This window comes from Stylophora pistillata, chromosome 5 (assembly GCF_964205215.1).
Source record: "Stylophora pistillata chromosome 5, jaStyPist1.2, whole genome shotgun sequence".
Taxonomy (NCBI): Eukaryota; Metazoa; Cnidaria; class Anthozoa; order Scleractinia; family Pocilloporidae; genus Stylophora; species Stylophora pistillata.
Window position 1 is genome coordinate 18,030,529 of NC_142523.1, and position 14,554 is coordinate 18,045,082.

Consider the following 14,554-nt stretch of genomic DNA (forward strand, 5'->3'; position numbering starts at 1 on the left):
TGGTTTCGTTGAGGTGTCCGCTGACCAATAAAATACTGTATCGGGCCTTAAAAAACGTATTTCCGCGGTGTCGATAAGAGCCATTGCAATACAATTCCTATAAAGAATTCAGCGTCAGTTAGTGGGCTGTATTTTCTGCAAGGTAGAGGCCAGACTAACACGGACTTTGTCATTGTAGTTATTGTTATGATTATTATAATTATCATTATTATTAATGATTTTGTTATTGTTATCATTATCTGTATGATTGTGATTGAATCATTTTCAAAATGAAATAGGCTGCTCAATGAGGATGGCATGCTGTGGCAAGTAGATTTTCATTTATTTACCCTCCCTCTCCCCAAGTAGAAATTCAACTGTTTCTGATAGTTTTTCTCCTCAATAGAAGAGTTAGAATGCAGAAGATTTTCTAAGACACATTGTACAGAGGGCTTGTCTTAAGTAGTTGTTTTCTGATTCAAAACCACCTGCCTAGTTCTGTTTCTCTTGAGTAGTTAGTCCATGGACTGTTGTTATCTGATGGCAGAACTAACAGGTGGATCTGTTCCTCTTGGGTAGTCAGTCCATTATGGGCTGTTGTTATCTGATGGCAGAACCATCAATCTGTTCTGTTTCTCTTGGGTAGTCAGGCTATGGACTGTTGTTATCTGATGGCAGAACCAGTCTCTAATTTTTTTCAGCTCTATGCTGTCAGTCTTTTATGGACAGTTATTTTTATCTGATGGTAGTTTTAGCTTGCTCTTTTTGTTTTGAAAAGTGTGTTGCTTGTGCTGTTTGTCACGTATCATCTGTTATTAGTCATAGGCACTTTGGTCAATCAATGCTATCATTGTCCTAATTGTTATTATTGTTAGATCATCTGCTACTCTTCTCTCTTTGACACAGGGCCCACTACAGACAGCACTAGCTTAATGAAGTCCCAAAACCTTTCACAATAAGCCAACTCAAGAATTGCAGTCCTGAACAGTTTTTGGGGTTTTCCTGTCTTTTCTTGAGATTATTTTGTCTCAGTTTCAGTTACTTGGATACTCATTCAGCTAGACTAACAATAACACCACTTTGTTCGTAGATAAACATTGAAATAATCATAATAGTAATATAAATGATAATAATAATGATTTGTTATTGTTATCATTATCTTTATGATTGTGATCATCATTTTCAAATTGAAATAGGCTGCTCAGTGAGGATGGCAAACTGAGGCAAGTAGATTCTCATTTAATTCCTCCCCCCTCCCCCCAAATAGAAATTCAAGTGTTTCTGATAGTTTGTCTCTTCAATAGATGAAGTTGAAGTTGTTTCTTCTTCTTCCGCACTGCCACTTGTATCATATTCGTTAGGAAGGCCGACATCTCCTGTTAGGTCAACGCTTTCCCCTGGCACAATGTCTTTCTCGTACAAGAAATCGGGGAGCGTTCCAGCCCTAGCCATGGTCGTTTCTTGTCGGACGGTTCTTGAACGAACTGCAGCCCCAAAGGTATGTGCCTATTCCCTCATAAGCTGGGCGTCTTGGGCACTTACTACCCCAGGTGGAAGTTGTGGTGCTCATGAAATTTCAATGAGTGCCGCTGCACGGTCTGGAACGGGATACCACGACTTTGGGTTGGTATAATAAAATGCCGTCCAGTTTGTTGTCTTCTTTACACTTTCCTTGACAGCGTTTTCGAAATTCCTGGCATATTCAAGGGCAGTACATAAAGGTGATTTCTGATGGACCACAAAGTGACAGTTCTCTACATCTGATGTCATGCAGTTCAGGAGGTTGGTCCAAGGAGGTTGGTTCAAGGAGGTCGGTTCAAGGAGGTCGGTTCAAGGAGGTCGGTTCAAGGAGGTCGGTTCAAGGAGGTCGGTTCAAGGAGGTCGGTTCAAGGAGGTCTGTTCAAGGAGGTCGGTTCAAGGAGGTCGGTTCAAGGAGGTCGGTTCAAGGAGGTTGGTCCAAGGAGGTTGGTCCAAGGAGGTTGGTCCAAGGAGGTTGGTTCAGGAGGTTGGTCCCATTGGCGCTAACAGGTCATAAAGTCTCTCAAGGCCAGACTGCAACAATGAAACAGACTCTACTGTCTTCTCGGTCACATTTCCCTGTGGTCCATTAAAGGGACCTTGGCAAGCTTTGGATTTCGCCGCGAATCAAGGCCTCGTTTCGGCGAAGATATTGCAATGTTTCTTGAAGCACTGTAACGGCATCTTGTAGCTTGCAAAACTCGTACTTTGCATGCTTCTCGTGGACGGAGAAAGCCTTGTATATCTTTCCGACTGCATCTAGAAATGCAGCGGTTTCATGCAGAGTGGTGAATACCTTCATACAGTTGGTTCGGGCATCACATATATACAGACATGGTAAAATTCGACATAAAGTCAGCAGGTTGGTAGAATTCAGCATGCGAAGTCAAGCCATCTCTGGTGCTCTCTGCAACGGTACCTGCAAACACCTTCACTCTCTCCTCATTTCTGATCCAGTGCAGGATGCGATGCGATTGCGGATCTGAATAGACCAAACCGTCTTTGTAAACCGCAATGGAGGGAGCCAAGGAACAGTAGTCTGGACCGGAAGAAATAATGCTTGCTTTTACATGCTGCGTGGATCATATAGAGATCTACGACGTGTAGTGCCTCAAACTGAGATATCTCGCCGGAGGTATTCCAGAAGTTGATAGCAATAGGAGAAAGCCCTCTCTCTTGGTATTCTGCCTCGATCTTCTTAACTTGCGTGGCGATTAGTTTCTTTAATATTGCCACGGTTTCATTAGCAGATAGTCCAAGCTCAATGGCTTTCTGAACTACATCTTCTCGTGAACGCAGTTTTCCTAAGTTAACACGCACAGCCCCCTGTTCTAGCTCATAAAAAATAATGGGGCCTCCTTTCCCAACCATGAATACAATGTCATTGACGTGGTGGACTTCTTTGGCGAGAAAATCTTCTTTAAGCTTTACAAATTTTTGAACGGCGTTATGAAGTTGTGCCATAAAAAGACTCGATAAACCAGTGACTGTGTTAAGTGAGAGAAATAACAGGCTTCCGTAGGAACCAGTAGTGATGCTTGTGGGGTTGTGCTCTGTGAAACGGTCAGTCTCGGGAATGATGATGTGGCCAACAAAGTGTAGACTTCTAAGATAGCTAGTAAAATCTGGATTTGTTAGCTTCATGACAGAAGTTGGATCCTGTCCATCTTTGTTTTCAAATCCGTCAATAAAACAAGAATGAGAGCAGGATATTAGACATCTTAACGAACGTGACTTCTAACCTCAGTGATTTGATACCTCTTTCCGAGTGACGAAAACGGCGAAAATAGTAAAACCGGAAAAGACGAACAACACAAAAAAGTGATAAAGGGAAACATTTGACAGGCTGCACTTCCTTTGACACTCATAGTTTGACAACAAAGGCGGTATACTCACTTAAGAACCATTTTTCTTTTAAAAAATAATTTGGATATATCAACAAAGTTGAAATGGTAAATTGGCCACCGTAACGATTACAAAAGCTGACGTTTCGAGCGTTAGCCCTTCGTCGGAGCGAATAGAGGAATTGTGGGTTGTTTGTGCTTTTAAAGGCAGAAAATGGAGCTACGTTATTGGTGGGCACATAGCAACGAGAAAAACAAGAATAAATTAATGGAATGAAAAGCGTTCGTTGATCCCTATGGGATTTAGACTGCCGGTTTGAAAGGTGAGCTTTTGTTCAAGAGGTTTACGGCTTTCCGTGCTACCTAAGTGTAAGGAAAGACCGCAGATTGCCATATGTTACTTACAATGATTAGGTAAATTAAAATGTCTAGAGACTGGTTTCGATGTGTCCTTGTCATTCCTTTCCACGTCTCGAAGGTGTTCTCGGAATCGGTCACCTAGTCTTCTGCCTGTTTCGCCGATGTATATCTTTTTGCAATAAGTGCAAGATATGCAATATACAATATGCATTGGCGGAGGTGCCCGTGAAGTGATCGGTAATCTTAGTGGAGCGTTTAGGTCCCGATATTTTATCCGTGTTGTGAATGAAAGGACACGTTTTGTATCGTGCACGAGCGAATTTAGAAGTGTCTGGTCATTAGTCTGAAAAGAACCTCTGACCAAAAATTTGCCTATGTTTTTGTCGCGTTTGAATGAAATGAGCGGAGGCTGCGCAAAGATAGTGCTTGTCTCTGGATCGTTTTGAAGTAATTTAAAGTTTTTAAGAATGATGGAGTGGTTGAGTGAGGAGTGGTTGTGAGGGTGAAACGTGAGAGTGAATGGAATGCGGTCGGAATCTTCCTTATGCGATGTTTGTAGTGCTGAATGTCGATCAATAAGTTGGGCGCGGTGGTAACCCGCTTGAACGACAGAAAGAGAGTAACCACGTTTATCGAAAAACTGGCACATTCACTCTGATTTGTGGTGGAAATCAGAGTCATCACTACATAAACGACGAAGTCTTAGAAACTGAGAAAAAGGAATGGACTTCTTAACATGAGATGGATGCGAAGACGAATATAACAAGTAATTATGCGAGTCTGTAGGTTTGTAATACACACTAGTGCATAAACCGTTGCCTTCAATTGAAAATTTAATGTCTAAAAAGGATAAAGAATTGTCAGAAATTTCCCAGGTATATTTCAGAGCTGGGTGAAAAGAATTGACTGCGGTTATGAATTGAGAGAGCTCCTCCCTGGAGAGGAGGTAGCGCCGATACAGTCGTCGATGTAGAGACCGTAGAGTTCAGGTTTGGAGTCGTTGTATTGGTTAAAAAACTGATGTTCAACAAAACCTACAAAAAGATTGGCATAGCTAGGTCCCAATTTGGTGCCCATGGCTACACCATTGGTTTGTTTGAAGAAGTTGTTTCCGAATGAAAAACAATTGAGTGTGAGCTCTAGTTCGGCTAAGCGTAGTAGTGTTTCAGATTTAGGTTCCTTAACAGTATGTTGATCAAAAAATGTTTAAGGGCCAGAAGGCCTTCGCCATTAGGAATGACAGTGTAAAGAGACATAATATCCATGGTGAAAAGAAGTTTGTTTTGGCCGAGGAAATTAAAGTCTCGAAAAATTTGAAGAGCGTTTTGGCTGTCTTTCATATATGATGGTAAAGTTTTGACGATGGGAGCGATAATTTTGTCTAGATAGCTGGAGATAAGTTTATCTTATCTCCAACTAAGTTTAGTTTAAGTTTCACGGGCGATGCGCCGAGTAAATTTACAAACAATTGGTTTCGGCCGACCATCAGACGTGTTACGTGATGGCACTCGATGGACAACGTCAAGGTCATAAGGTCATAGGGATAAATTTCGGCTCCAATTATGTTGAAGATTCTAATGCAAAGTTGTAACGTTTCGTCGGCGCTTTGTCGTTGTTTAACTTCAGGAACCCCCACAAGCTTAATGCTGTATGAATACGAATATTCCAATGCTTGATCCAATGAAGATGATATTTTGTCCACTTGAGATGATAAGTGATCTAACGATTTTTCAATGAGAGACATCCTGTCGTTGACATATTTCTTAAAATCTTCTTGAATGCTGTTCAGAGTTGTTGTAGTATTTCCCTCATCGGTACCTTCAGAAGAACTGGCATGGCCGCCATTCCTTTCAGCTTAAACTTCGTCTCGTAGTTCGCGTAGCTCAGCAAAAATTTCTTGAATCTTATCTTTTAATTTGTTATTTTCCAGTTTCAATGAATGGACGGTTTCTTTTACTATTTTGGTAAGATTCAGCAATTTTGAGTCTCAAAAGCTAGTCAAGATTGAAGAGCTTCGAAATAACTTGAAGCGTCTTACCTGTTACGTACACATGCGCACAAGGTGATATATAAAAGAGACTCTTCGGATGGAGTTTGCACGATGTGGGCGTACGAATGCTATCCATCAGCTTTCGTAACCGTTTCGTCTGGCCTGTACAGCGATATTTCAGCATTCGGATTAAAGAATACTGAATTGTTCAATCCTGCGCAACACAACTATAGGGTGGCATTTCCTGCCGTAAAACGATGAACTCTCCAAAATCTTCTCAAGTACGGCAATCTCTGCCCACTTCTTGACTACGAACACCTGGTTTTAAGATTTCGCGAAAATTTTCGGGATAATAGGACGTCTCAGACTTACGCGCGGCCATTTCGTAGTCAAAGTAATGGCGGACGTTGAATCGAGGAACACAAGTAAAAAAAAAACAAACAAATCTGTCAAATCATAAATTTGGTCTCAGTAGCATTTGAAAACGAAGATGGTCAGAAGTTCTTGTCTTACTCCTCAATGTAATCTGAAAGGTTCTGTTATTATTTTGTCCTCCAGAGACTTGACATGGCCTTGACTTGCTGACAGTTTGAAAACCGGCAGTGCTGACCATTCATTGACCTCTGGGATTCACTGGTGTAGGGACCGTTTCTACATCGCTACCCCATCAAGACCCTCAAGTGTCGCGTTTTCAATAGTTAACTATTCGCTTCTGCTTACAACACCAATACTGTAGTTTTAAATGGATCGCCATTGGTGGCTCTGTGAGAGGAATCGGAAGAAACTGAAAACGTTTTACTCTTGTCATCTAATTATTTTATTTGCGGCTCCGATCATGATTTCCGATCTCACTATGTGATTTTGGAATATCCCGGCGTCTTTCCCTCAGGAAGTGCCCAGCTTTAGTGTTAGAACTATTGAATCCGATTTCATTGTCTTTCTTCCTACTCTCTTCCTACTTCAGGGCTCCCTGATAGCATAATAAGAGAAAATCTCATTAAATATGGGGTTTCGCAATTATTAGGGAAAAAAAATTATCAGTGCCCTCGTGGTACTTTTCGGTTATGGTTATAGTTAGACAAAACATCTCTCCAGGCGTACTCTTATCTAAAGGATAACACTAAACGATCAGCTGTTTCTGTCGGTGTGTATCATTCTCTTTGGGAAAAAGAGCTCAGTTATGTGCAAAAAGTAAAATTTCTCAACCTGAGGATCGCTAATATATGGTTATGAACGAAGAATGTTTACTTTAGATGACATAAAAGTGTGGTAGCGGGGAAAGCGTTATTTGATCGTGCCTGCACAGGTTAGTTAATATATTCCGGTTGTAAAAGTGGTCTTCTCAGCAACGCAACCGTTTGCGCGACGTTTAACGGAGGACCACGAAGGGGAGTAAGATGAGCAAACTTTAAACTAATATAAAATAAAATATCAGGTAAAGATTACATTCACCGTTACCAACAGATTTTGGCCCATTCAGGCCCTTTCGTTGTCAAGTGAGCGTGCAGGCGGTTATCCAGGCTCGTAGAATATGCCACCATGCTACAACGATAATAGGATATCTTTATTACCCTGTAACGCTTTTTCAGTTGGAAGACCGCAAATGGAATGTTAATCTTTTCAATCTTAAAGTTTAATAGGGATTTTTTAAATTTTTGTAATCTTGTAAAGTTGCATAGGTTTTAACTTAGTTTTTGGATGAAAAAACTTTCTCTCTAAAGCGAGGAGTCAAAGAAAGTAGTCCATTCTTTGCGTAGGCTTCCTCTGTTCATTCTTCGGGCCATGTAGGTACTTATGATCTTGAAACTCTTGAATTTCGTCATCGATTGTCTAAGACATAAAGAAAAGAAAACATAAACCTGGTTTGTAATGAATAAATCTTGGAGTCAACTGATAATACAAGCATTAAGCATCACTGCATTGCAGCTGTATTTTAATGTTCATGATCTGGTCCCTTGAAGGATTCGTGTTTTTGGGTTTTTTTTCACAACAATAGGAAATCTTCCTTGTGTTTTCATTTTGCGGTATTTTAGTACATTTTGATCTCAGGGTATCTATTATATACGGGTGAGATCCTTACTCTGATGATTGAAATTGCTCTGTGGTAAGCTAAAAAATGTACCCAAAATCAAGTGGTGCGTCAAAAGATGTGCACTAAATGCTTTAGTTATACGTCTCCATACACCCACCTTAAATGTTTCATCGTTATCCTCGAAACGTCGCTGAGTCAACTGAGCGCCAAACTGAAATGAGCATGATATACTGTCAGTATATCTAAAATTAAAAGTAGGCTTAATCCAGTGAAGCCTCGGAAAAGCGGCAATTCATTGACTCTGGCCACACTATGACTATTCATGTGAAGCTCAAAGCTAAAGAGGAACATGAACCACTTTTCCGCCGTTATAGGTAGTTCTACTTAATTATTCTCATCATACCCGTTCTCCCAAGTAACACTAAGTAACAATACAAAACAAAACATAAGAGAGGAATGAGAAATTACAAAATACATTACAGGGATCTCAGAGGAGTTTATTAAGCTTACTTTAGAGATACTATTTCTAAGATTGTCAAACAATCGAAAATGAAAACGCGCCTTGTATTTATTTCAAAACATGTCTGTCTTTTTCAGTGATGATTGACTAGTTAGCGCTAGTTAGGCTGTGACTTTATCTTTCTGTCTAGATAGTGTTTGATATGGTTTTGATTCAAAGGTTTTTGAAAAGTAGGAAAGGTAACAGTAATATTTATATCAGCTAAAATAATAATGATAATGAAGCTTGTAATCTTGCATAATGTTACCAAATAACATGAGTTAAGAGCGATATAGAACTGATTCTGCTTGAGTTTTGGATCAAGCTTTTCTGGATGACAAACTTGCTTAGAATAAAGTTTTGTGATCTAGGCAATTAAACATGCCGCTTGGTGAGGTGAAAGCGATCAGCGGTAGGTCTTCAGTTACAAGCGAGCACGACACCGGGTCACCAAAGCGCTAAATATCCAAACATTATTGAATGGGACCTCTGCTTCATTGCCCCTTCTATTGCTCCTGTAGGTTATGAATAGATTCATCACGACAAACTTGAAATCATAAGGAAAACCTTTTTTTCAGAGGAATCGAAACATTTCGTCATGAAACTAAGCTTGATCTGTCATGTAAGGACATTCCTGGGATTTACATGTACGTGCCATGTGTTTGGATAAACTTTTTGTGATCAATTGTCATCTTTTCCGATATGGCATTAGAATTTTAGCTCGTGAAAGAGAAATCAATGCTACTCCTTATCAGCTTTTTGTAAAATGTCTCTTAAGTCATTTACAACGGCATCACAGCATCGTGTAGCAGCCATAGTGTAGCACTTCAAGAGAAGTTTCAATTTCTACATGTATTTGCAAAGATTGTGACTTACCTTTATTTCCCTTTTCCCGTTCCGACGGTTACACATCATTAAACCCGGTCGACAACCTTTGCCAGGAGTAGCTTCCACAAAACCAACTGATACAAGGTTAACCAACACTAATACCGAGAGAATAATACCTATTTTGTGATGCATTTCCTGAATTTTTAAGTTCTCAGTCAGGCAGAGCTTGTGAGGAATTTTAGGGTCGTGTTAACAGAGCAGATAAGAAAGGGTTCTCAGAGGTAATGTCAAACGCATGTACTTTGATCTGGTTTAAATAACGACCCCACTAACATGTGATTTTAAATTATCTTGGCGGCATAAAAAAGACACGTGTGCGAGGAGTTTGTTAGGATGTTTATTTTAAGAAATAATAAAAAGTGGTTATTCGATCAACAACTCGCACTTTTAATCAAGAATGAAAAACCAAGCAGCCGTACACCATTGGAACAAAACGAGAAACTCAAATGTGATAGGACGATATACATCGGTGACAAATATAAAATGGAACCTATTATTTCAACAAGATATGAAAATGTTGGCATGGTAAAATTTGTTAGACTTACAAAAGACGAGATGATTTTGATGTCTTATTCTGAGCACCTGAAAACTCCCATCCTTACCTTAATGAGATATTATGTTTGAACTTTCAATAGCTTTTCATTACGTCACTCTAATTTTTAATTTAGATTTCTCGTTAAAAAGTAAATCTAACCACCTATAGGAGTACATAAAATCTATGATTTGTTTGAGTATGGCTTAGTCCTGTAAGAACTCCAAAGTATTGACAGACATGCTCGATGGATATACAGATATGAAAGTGCTAAACTCGTTTTAATCAGAAAGGATAACGAATTTACAGGCCATTTTTCAAGTGTCCAAACAAGAAATATTGCGCCCGTTGCTCAAAGAGACCGACCACAAATATGAGATCTTAATTTCCGAGGACCCCTTTATTGTAGTTACACGGTCGGTAAATTTGAGATGGCACGAAAAGGGAACCGATCTGTCGGCCAAACTTTACTCTAAAAGGTTCCTGCGTTGTTCTGATCGATCGAGGGTTATTAAAAGAATGTGTTTTCTTGTCGGTTAAGATGGTAGCTTATGTTTTTTTCATACACTGACTTTAAACACTTTGGTCTATAACTTAGATAATACATTACATCAGTTTTTTTAACGCGTCCGAAATGTTATGTTAAATATGTTAACTTCATATTATAAAACCATTTGATCTAATCTAATCCAGATCTAATCCAGCGCAGTTAATTCCGGTTCGGATTGAAAACGGTTCATGTACTCGATAAACAATCAGCGAAGGAGAGGATGCTAGAGACGTTCTCCCTAATCACAGCCCTGATCTTTTCTAACTTCGAATATTACTTTATTTTTTGTGAGGAAATATTCTCTCTTTTAAAGTACTAATGCGCATGATTAATTGGAGTCCACGTCTTTCAAAAATTATTCGCATATACAACACCATTAAACCTCAATGCTATCCCAAGCTGTTGATTCTTTCGGAATGAATCCTATTCTCATTTCTAAACGAATTGATGCTTGTGTTTTTAGGTAAACGCCTTACATTTCTTTTTCGAGTTTCCTCTTCTTTTGTTTTGTAATATTGGCTCTACAGCTAGACTTCAATGCTTTGTTAAGAAATAGCCATGTAAACAGGGCGGCGCAACCGCAGAATCAGTAATGAACGTTACGGCATATGGCAGTAACGGCTCCGTAAGTACCTCTTAAAAGAGAGATAACTCTTGTGTAAATCTCACAAGAATTTCGATTTAACTTTGATTTTATCATTTTAACTACCCTAAATACAGTCGTTAGCAATAGCTCATGTGCCGTGTCAAATGAAAGAGATTTTTAATTTCAAACTAGTACTAAATTACGATTGTAAGTAAAACTAGGCGAAATGAAAATTTAGCGTTGTTGTTAACTTAACCCTTCAATTTCCTTGCCACTATCCTATATTGTTAATATACCTTCAATGCTGCTTTTTCTTTCAGCGAAATTTTTTGGTAGGTGATTTTTTATAATTTATATGCGCAATGAATGTACATGTGATGACAAATTTACTTAGGGGTAAAACGATATACTGGGAGGGTAATAAAATTGCCTGGAAGCCGCGTACATTTTCCACGAGATTGAGAAGATCAGTCGGTGGTTGAGGAATTTAAAAGTCTCGCAAAATTTGCTTCAAACACATTTGCTAAAAGTCTACAACGTTAACACGCCAAGGGAGTATTCAATTTCAGCGTCCAAAAGCTCAGTGTCTCGGAGTTATAAGACGCAACTCAGAGAGCTGAAAATAAAAATAGAATTAAATATATCTGAAAGTCCTCATTGTAAAAAAATTGTTTTTGGATTATTGATTTTGCTGACTAATTCCCTGTAAGGTTTGATTAGTCATTTCCTGAGTTTCTTTTTAATATTAACTATGCCATGGTGCGTAAAATAATATTGTTAATATTTTCCTTCACGGGTAAAAAACAAGAATGAGTTGCAAATTAAGGCTAAAGGGACAAGTCGATTATTACGAGAAACATTTGAGCTTGACATAGTACTTCGGTATCGTACGAAAGAAATCACATATATTTAATTTTGATAGTAATCACTCACCCTCGTTGCGAATTAAAAAACGGTTCTAAAGAGTGAAATTAACATTTTCAATTCATTTTACATTTCTTTTCATTCGGTCTTTGTGAACTCCCAGACTGACAGGTACACATCTAGTACAGGAAATTAACTCAAAAATCATTTTAATTTCTGATGGGAGAGAAGTTGGTTAATTGATTTCGTTTTATCTGCCATTTAGGCCTTAAAGGCGAGACAAAAGTTTTTTTTATTAACACCGTATGTTATCTTTTCACGGAAATAACCTAAAAAAAAAAAACACTGGTTCTTGAGGAGACCACCTCCAACTGAAAAGATGTCCCATAAAGTAGCAGTCTTCATTTATAGATTATGATTTCTATTAGATGTTCTGCGATGAACACTAGGAAAAAATAAGGTTCATAAAGTTTATCTAGTTTAGATCTTTATTTTCTTTAAGTTGCGATATTCTCGTGTGAAAGAATTGGAGCTTTAATAAATATTATTTTAGGGAAATAGACCTTAAGTGATAGAGACGGAATCTTGCGTCACTCTCGTTTCCTATGTTAGTCCAGCTTCGGTATTATCTGCGGCGATGAAAGAGGTCTTCATTACCAAAGGAAAAAATCATAGCTAAGCGCGGTTGAATTCCTTACACTTTTTCAAGGGGCGTTGTTGAGAGTTCAATATCCACATGATTATTCCTCTTCGTTTGTGGGAATTCCCATTTGGTGCTCCTTACTTGGTTTGAAAATTTCGAAAAACCTGAAAATATTTAAAATAATTTTCAATCTCTTATTTTGATTAAATTGATAAGTTTTTCTTCTAGATATTGTATTGATCAACATTAAAGTAAAGTGCAATTTCTAGCTGCCACCGAGATATTAATGCTCGAAAGTATATGCATCTCAGATCTGTTGTCTGAAAATTTGTTTTTTACCTTTTTGAATGAAAAGTTTGTATTTATGATTTATCGTCACCATTTCCTATCCAACACGAATATTAGGCACTTACAATGGGATGCGAACGGAAAAAAGGCTTTAATGAAGGCGACAAATAGGCGTTTCTGAAAAAAAAGAATTTCAACGTTAAAGATTACATTGAGATGTAGTAGAGCACGTCTTAAGTCCTCAGAGTGCATGCATTGTGCTATTCTATCGAAATTAATGTTTGAAAAGAAGGGCCTCTCTCGGCAATAATTACTCTTAAAAATAATCGTAAATGTTCGAGGGCGGAAAAACGACATTATCAGACTTTAATGTTCATGTCACTGAGGCATCGAACTCTCGCACGTTAAGATGAATACCTTTTAATTCCACAGACTGTGGACTGTCGCTTTATTCAGTCAGGAGAACAGGAAATTTGTTTGATCATCCCGCTATATGTTAATTACTCAGCTAAATTACTTCCCGTGTCATTCATCTTGTGGAAAACGACCAATTGCGTTAAACATGAGAGTACTATTGGATTATTTCATTGTCCGATTAACGTACGGGGAAACGAAAATTCCGTTCTTTTCTGAAGAATTCTTTGAAAGGTGACCCATTAACAACGATCTGTCCGCATTTGGAATATTTTAATGCAGAATTTAATTTGTTTCTATATTTAAAGAAGTAAGATCTCACCGTTTCCTTGCTGCGTAAAGGTAGTGCGAAAAAAGTTTCACATTTAAGCGATATTTTCGAACGGGAAGAATTCCTCCAAGCTCTCCTGCATTTTTCAGTGAGAATTGTGAAATTCACAAGTAGGTATGTACAGTGTGATCAAGATGCATCGGGCGTGGTTGTTTTCATGTCTCTGTATGCCAACCGGTTCAAGGATTAAAAGGATGTCGATCTGGGGCAACGGTTTGCTCAATCGCCGGTCGTTCATTTATTCCAACACAGGAAAAAAGCTAGTTGTCTTCTATGCTACGCATTGATATCCAACTGTATGTAAACGAAATTCAACCAGAGGCTATAGGTAATTAAAAATAAATTAAAAATAAATGTTCAATGGGATTCAAACTCAAGGTCATTGAGGTTTTTCTTCCTCTTCTCCCTTTTAAAAGTCTATTTTCAGTTTTCGAGAAAAAAAAAGAACGATAAGTATAAAATTTTCTCGTGTTGTTTTACGTTTGTTACACCATTTTGATAGTGGAAAACATTCTGTAACAAAAGCTGATACCAGGTGTTAAATTAGTTCATCATACGGTTTCTTTTTCTGGATGGATCCAGTGTAAAATTTTAATTTTTTCTCATCAATCGTAATGAAACCGTGCGAAACTCTGCTAAAACTTGATCTAAGCAGTCAGATACGGATAGGTACAGATCTTTATTGAAGCTCCCTGAGTGGGTTTTTCAGCATCAAGACAAATTGTTAAAGGACTAAAATAAAAATAAAATAAAAGAATATAGAGCTATAGTTACAGCTAATATATATATCAGAAAAATAAAGATATCGAACAACGAAGTTAGTCTAATAGTAGCTTAGTAAATAGCCCATTTCCGAATTACCCTTAGCCTCTTTTTCAAAACGAGGCCTGGTGCTCAACCGTTCTTGTGAAAATGAGTTTAATTTGCATGTGAATGAAAACTTATAATCATATGAAAGGATGAGCACCAGGACTCGTTTTGAAAATGAGGCCAAGGGTAATTCGGAAATGGGCTATTGACGCTTAAATTGTTTGAGACAAACACCTAAGTTTGCTGCTTAATAAGTTCCACACTCTTGCTCCTCTATAAGCATATGACCTCTGATCAGTTGAACGGCGGCAAAAAGGTATATATAGGGTACTAGCTGATCGAGTTTGCCTGTCATGAACACAACAACGCGCTTAACGCAGTCTAAACTTATTCGCAAGGTAATCTGGGGCGAGATTATTAATGCAC

At 38.4% G+C, this 14,554-nt stretch overlaps 1 long non-coding RNA gene across 1 annotated transcript; it reads right to left on the reverse strand.

Moving 5' to 3' along the window:
* Positions 1-7,084: 7,084 nt before the first annotated feature.
* LOC148730627 (uncharacterized) lies at positions 7,085-9,372 on the reverse strand. The gene is made up of 3 exons (XR_016000917.1): positions 9,099-9,372; positions 7,881-7,934; positions 7,085-7,521 (listed from the first exon to the last, which is right to left on the reverse strand). It is a non-coding gene; the product is annotated as an uncharacterized LOC148730627 (long non-coding RNA).
* Positions 9,373-14,554: the final 5,182 nt, after the last annotated feature.